The sequence below is a fragment of the Euleptes europaea genome, chromosome 19 (genome assembly GCF_029931775.1).
Source record: "Euleptes europaea isolate rEulEur1 chromosome 19, rEulEur1.hap1, whole genome shotgun sequence".
In the NCBI taxonomy this organism is placed as follows: Eukaryota; Metazoa; Chordata; class Lepidosauria; order Squamata; family Sphaerodactylidae; genus Euleptes; species Euleptes europaea.
In genome coordinates, this window is record NC_079330.1 from 18679916 (window position 1) to 18686794 (window position 6879).

Genomic DNA, 6879 nt, shown 5'->3' on the forward strand with positions numbered 1-6879 from the left:
CTTCCCAATCTGTGTCTTCTCAACACTTGTCTTCCCAACGCAGGTCTTCCCAACGCAGGTCTTCCCAATACATGTCTTTCCGATCTGAGTCTTCCCAAGCTGAGTCTTCCCAATCTGTCATTATCTGCATCAAATGCTGCTTCCGTACCAGTTTAGAGTCCAAAAGGATGTTTTGAGAACCGACATAGCGGAAACGTTTTGATCGCTCTAACAGAATATGACAGTGTAAATTGGTTCTGGATACCATACAGACTAACAGGTGGGGAATGAGGAATGTGCTTTCAGAATATGGACAGCAAACACGATGCTTCTCTCAAGACCTGAAAAATGGTGAATGGTGTCTACAACAATCCCATTTTCCTCTACCACGTCTGCTGTTGTGAAACATACATTCAGCCCAAACCCTCTCAAGTGATTTGACATTTCTAATATACGTCTATAGATATCCCTTTCTTCCACAGTACTGCACAGAATAGCAATGATTTTTACAGAATAACCTTTTTCAAAATACTCGAGGCATTTGTGACATGTTCAAGGAGGAGAGGGCTATTCATGGCTTCAAGTCCAAATGAATATTAGTCATGATGCACACCTATTATATGTAGTATCAGAGAAGCATGGCTATTATATTAGGTGCTGTGGAACTCAAGCAGGATGGGACCCCATGACCCAATCTTCACCAAACTTGGGGGTTCGTGCAAGTAGGGTCCCTCCAAGCTACCCTGAAAGGTTGGGACATCTACCTCCACAAATGATTCCCACGGAGCCGCGGAAAGCCACGAATGTACTTTAAATGGCTTTATTCGGGAACGCTGAATTTCATGCCGAATTCCACAGATCAGAATAGGGGGAATTCGGACTTCAGCATTTCCCGAATAAAAACGGGCCAAATTTTGCTGAATCTGAATTTTAGCGAAAAATATTTTTCAACATTCCTACTTCAGACAAACTAAAAGATGGTCAGATTGATATAGGGACATTATTAGTTTGTGCTAGGGGCGCCAGCCTCCAGGTGGGGCTTGGGTATCCCCTGGAATTACAGGTCATCTCCAGACTACAGAGATCAGTTCCCTGGAGAAAATGGATGCTTTGGAGGGTGGACTCTATGGCAGTGTCCTTCCTGTCCTCCCCAGGCTACACCTCCAAATCTCCAGGAGATTCCCAGTCTGGATCGAGCACCCTAACCCCCATACCCCACCAGTGGTCAAGAGGGACCTGGCAACCCTCGTTTGTGCCCTGAACCTTATTTCAGAACAGTATTGTCTATAAATGACAGGCAACCACTCTGCAGTTTTGGAGTAATCATTTTGTGAAGAGCTTGAAGCAGTGCACTTGAATGTGTTGTAGAGGGCAGTAGGGTTGTGCATATCGATAAACCCGAACCAGAAATGAAACAGCTAAGCAGCACAGATGAAAATCCTATGCAATAAAAGTACTTATTACATCTGCTACAGCAAACAGCACAGATGAAAATCCTATGTAATAAAAACATTTTCTAAAAAACCTAGAGCAGAACTTTTCGCAACCTTTTCCTGGGTCTTCCAGGGGATACGTGAGCTACTCTGCAGCAGCCAATGAGCTACTGATAGCTCACAAGGTGTTTGTTTCAGGCCCCTCCTTTAGAACCAGGCTGAAAGGAGCTTGAGAGACACACATAATATTCCTTACAGTGTAGTTACAGCTGGGGGGGGGAGAGGGGAGAGGGGAGCTGTGATGGAAAGGCCCCATGGACACGCTGTGCCCGAAGACCCATAAAACCTGAATGTTGAATCATAGACTCAGAGTTGGAAGGAACCACCACAGTCATCTAGTCCAACCAGCTGCACAATGTAGAAAATTCACAACTGCCTCCCCCCACCACATCTCCAGTGACCCCAGCTCTGTACCTGAAGATGGCAAAAGAACCCCCTCCAGGATCCCTGGCCAATCTGACCTGGAGGGAAATTGTTTCCTGACCCCAAAGTGGCAATCAACATTACCCTGGGCATATATGAAAGGGCCATGAGAGCCAAACACTGATGCAACCCTTCCTGCCCTCCCGCTCACAATCTGTCCCAGTTCACAGAATCAGCATTTCTGTCAGATGTCCATTTAGCCTCTGCTTAAAAATCTCCAAAGAAGGAGAGCCCACCACCTCCCGAAGAAGCCTGTTCCACTGAGGAACCGCTCTAACTGTCAGGAAGGTCTTCCTAATGTTTAGCCGAAAACTCGTTTGATTTAATTTCAACCCGTTGGTTCTGGTCTGACCTTCTGCAGCAACAGAAAACAACTCTGCACCATCCTCTACATGACAGCCCTTCAAGTACTTGAAGATGGTTATCATATGTAGCTCTGTTACATGAAAGTGAGCTCTCTGCACTTGGCCACCAACACCACAGAGCGCTTCCAGGTATCTTCCATACCTCCTCCATCTCACTTACCTAAGTTAACGTAGGTGTCCACACAGTAGCCAAAATCAGTACAGTCTTGGATCCTTATGGTTGCCACCCTCCAGGTACTAGCTGGAGATTTCCCGCTATTACAACTGATTTCCAGCCGACAGAGATCAGTTCCCCTTGGGGAAATAGCCGCTTTGGCAATTGAACTCTAGGGCATTGAAGTCCCTCCCCTCCCCAAACCCTGTCCTCCTCAGGCTTCACCCAAAAAACATCCCACCGATGGTGAAGAGGGACCTGGCAATGTTATAGATCCTGTAGTTCTGGTTAGGACAGCCAGTTCTATTTCAAAGGCTCAAAGAACATCTTCCTAGGAATGTCTTGCTTCTTCTCTTTGCAATGCGAAGAAGTCGTCTTTGATACCGTGGCTGCTAGACTGAGGAAAACCATGGGCGTAGTCTCGGAAGTTACCATAAATGGGCAGCTGTGGATTCATACAGCTCTGAGGCATGATCAGGAAGTAGAAGTTTCCTTCTGCTTTTGTTTTGTATAAAAGACAGCACAACCAGTCCATAATGAAAGGGATTCCAAATCTATTGTGCCATCTGCTGGAAATTTGCTACATACATATTGTTTTAATTTGAAACATGTATATTTCACACTTTCAGTTTGAAGCTCACAAAATGCGCCTAACTCTCCAAGGGCAGCGATGGAATAATAAAGGACAGACCTCATCAATACACTTACAAGACCGTCAGCCCTCTGAACCCAGTGGGAGTGGCTTCTGAGTGAACTTGCAGAGGATCGGGCTGCGGTCTTATGTCTGCATACTTGGGAATAAGTCACTTCTGAAAACAGTGGGACACATTCCTAAGTAAACCTGCTGAGGATTGCCCTACACCCCATTCTCCACCCTCGCCCAGTCTTTCTTCGCTCTTTCCAGCTTCACAGCTGCAGTATCGGATCAGGTTCCAGGAGCTGCTTTTGACCTTTCAAGCCTTACACAGTCTGGGACCTTCGTACCTATGGGACCACCTCTCCTGGTATGCCCCCCAGAACATCTGACTCTCTATGAACAACAATTTACTGGTGATCCCCGGCCCAAGGAGTGTCTGGCTGTACTTGACAAGTACCTGATGGAACAGTCTTCCTAGCAACATCAGGGCTAGGATTGCCAACCTCCAGGTTAGGGGTTGCAAAATGCCGAGTGGTGGCGGGTAAAATACCACCGATCCACTGGGCGGGCTGCCGGCCAGCTAATAGCCAACAGGCACTGCGCTCCCACATGCACACGCATCACTTTCAGGTAAACCCACAAATGACGCAGATGCTCTAGCAATTTCGGATAAAACTCTAACCAACGAGTTTTGGCCGAGATCGCTAGAGCATCGACGTTGCTTCTGGGTAAACCGGAAATGACTGTTGTGAACCCCGATCATCATAGAATCGAATGAGACAATGAGGGAGGAGATTGGATGAATTTACAGCTCATTTATTTGATCAAAGAAGTGCAGCTGGGTGGACAAAATCAAGACTAGCAGAGTCAAGACGATGCCACCCAGGGCGGAGCTAAAGCAAGCATCTTTATAGACTTTCAGCAATCCGATTCAATGAGATACAATTCTGAACACATGATCATTACCTAATTAGCTTCTACTGCACCTACCTGCCTAGCACACATTTGAGACATTTATGAATGAAAACTTTATTCACTGACACTCCACGGAGTTCCAGAAGCGAAGGGAGGGGGAAGTGTTCGGAGCAATTCTCCTTGCAAGGAGTCAGCTCTTTTGGAGTGTGTGCGCATGCGTGCTTTGCGTTGCTGGCTGGAGGCACAGAGAGAAGGGGGAGGTTGGGGCTTTCGTGTCTACTCTATTCTCGTGTGCATCTAAACGGTGCAGGTTATGATTACCTGGGCACAACATGACGGAGGCGCGTTGTGAAGGGTGCGCATGCGCGTTGTGCAAGGCATGCGCGTGCATCGCACGACGCAGCCACGACCCCAGAAAGCTCCCGCTGGTGGAGCTTCGGGGCCTGGCAAGCCTACTCTACTCCAGGTACTGACTGGAGATCTGCTATTACAACTGATCTCCAGCCGATAGAGATCAGTTCCCCTGAAGAAAATGGCCGCTTTGGCAATTGGACTCTATGGCATTGACGTCTCTCCCCAAACCCTGCCCTCCCCAGGCTCCATCCCAAAAACCTTTCGCCGGTGGGGAAGAGGGACCTCGCAACCCTAATCAGGGCCCTGCAGGACCTGAGTTCCGCAGGGCCTGTAAAACGGAACTGTTCCGCCAGGTTTATAACTGAGGGCATCCGCAAGTTTATCTCTCTTTGTCATCGTTGCTGGCCTCCCCGTCCTTCCCCCCAACTTGTTTATGGGGGGCTCACTGCCTGGCCAGGTTTTTCTAGTGGCCACTATTTAAGATTATTTAGGATTATTGTATGCCATCCTGTGTTATTATTTTACAGAATATAGTGTTTTAATGATGTTTTAAAGTGTGTTTTAATCAATGGCTTTCTGGTCAGGCGATAAATATAAGGAATAAACAAATAAATATAAGGAATAAGTAAATAAATAAATCCAACAGAATACTTTCTCTTCTAGAATCTTCCTCTGCAACAGATGGATAACCTAACAGCAATACCACAAAAGCAAAGGTTCCCTAGCTGGGCATCTCTGGCTATCACCCTGCCTGCTTGCAGAAGGATCTGCTAATGCACCATGCTGATGGTGGTGGAACATGCCGCCAAGTCACAGCTGATTTATGGTGACAACTTTGGGGTTTTCAGGGCAAGGGATGTATATAGATGGTTTGCCGTTGCCTGACTTTGTGTAGCATCCCTAGACTTGAAATGTTTTTTATTAGTGATATTTTGGTTAATCCTAATAAAAAGTTCATACCCAGAATGGCCAGGAAGGTATTTCGTGTGTGGGTGTGGGTGTGGGTGGGTGAGAGAGAGAGAGAGAGAGAGAGATCTCACTCCTCTCAGGAAAAGCCTCCATGGTTACAATTTTAAAAGAAAACAAATTCCTCAGTGTTCATGTGTTGAGATTTGGGGGGGCAGAGGGAGGGATTTGGGGAGGGGGTTAGTGTGAGAAGAATTATCCCCATTTAGAGAGACTTGCACTGAACAATCTTTCAAAAGCTGGGCTTGTGAAGCCCTGTACCGCCACAAAGTTCCCTAAGTTTTATCTTGCTAGCGAGAGAATAACTCCTCTTTTCTAACTCTTGATAAAACAAAAATAATCTTTTGGACGTGAGTCTGGTTTTCCTCTTTTAAGTAACCAGCAACTGAACAAGACACCTGTCGAATTTTTTTTATCTTTCATTAAACAAAGAAGAGATTGGTTCTTGTAGGTTATCCGGGCTGTGTAACCGTGGTCTTGGAATTTTCTTTCCTGACGTTTCGCCAGCAACTGTGGCAGGCATCTTCAGAGGAGTAACACTGAAGGACAGTGTCTCTCAGTGTCAAGTGTGTAGGAAGAGTAATATATAGTCAGAAAGGGGTTGGGTTTGAGCTGAGTATTGTCCTGCAAAAGTATTGTCCTGTAAGTATCAAGATAATGTGCTAATGAGGGTATGGTATGTTAATATGGAACCATTGTATCCTGAAGTGATCTGTTAATGTGTGTAATCCAAAGCTAATCTGTATGGCTATTGTTGAATGTTGTCTTTGTCTGGAGGTTTTTCAGGGCAGGAAGCCAAGCCTTATTCATTCTTAAACTCTCCTCTTTTCTGTTAAAGTTGTGCTGATGTTTATGAATTTCAATGGCTTCTCTGTGCAATCTGACAAAATAGTTGGTAGAATTGTCCAGTCTTTCAGTGTCTTGGAATAAGACCCTGTGTCCTGTTTGGGTCAGTCCATGTTCAACCACTGCTGATTTCTCAGGTTGGCCAAGTCTGCAGTATCTTTCATGTTCTTTTATCCTTGTTTGTATGTTGCGTTTTGTGGTCCCAATGTAAACTTCTCCACAGCTGCAAGGTATACGATATACTCCTGCAGAGGTGAGGGGGTCTCTTTTGTCTTTTGCTGATCGTAGCATTTGTTGTATTTTCTTGGTGGGTTTAAACACTGTTTGTAGGTTATGTTTTTTCAAAAGTTTCTCCATCCTATCAGTGACTCCTTTAATAAATGGCAAGAATACCTTTCCTATGGGAGACTGTTTTTCTTGAGTTTTCTGATTTTTGTTTGGTTTAATGGCCCTTCTGATTTCAAGAGATTGTTTTTTATTCAACAAGACAGTAAAAATAAAGGCATAAGATAATTAACCCCACAGAAACTGTGGAAACGCATGCGAACAATATGAAAATTGCTAGCATTATTTATTCATATTATAATTGGTGATAATTGTGGCTGGCCCTTTGACACAGGTGAGTCCCCTGCGCTGACAGCTTCGGACCAATAGTTCAGGGAAAGATCTCCTGGGTGCTAAGAGCGCTTACAAGCAAATTGTAAAGGAAAAGAAAGCTGCTGCCAGAATGAGATCCTGACAGATGTT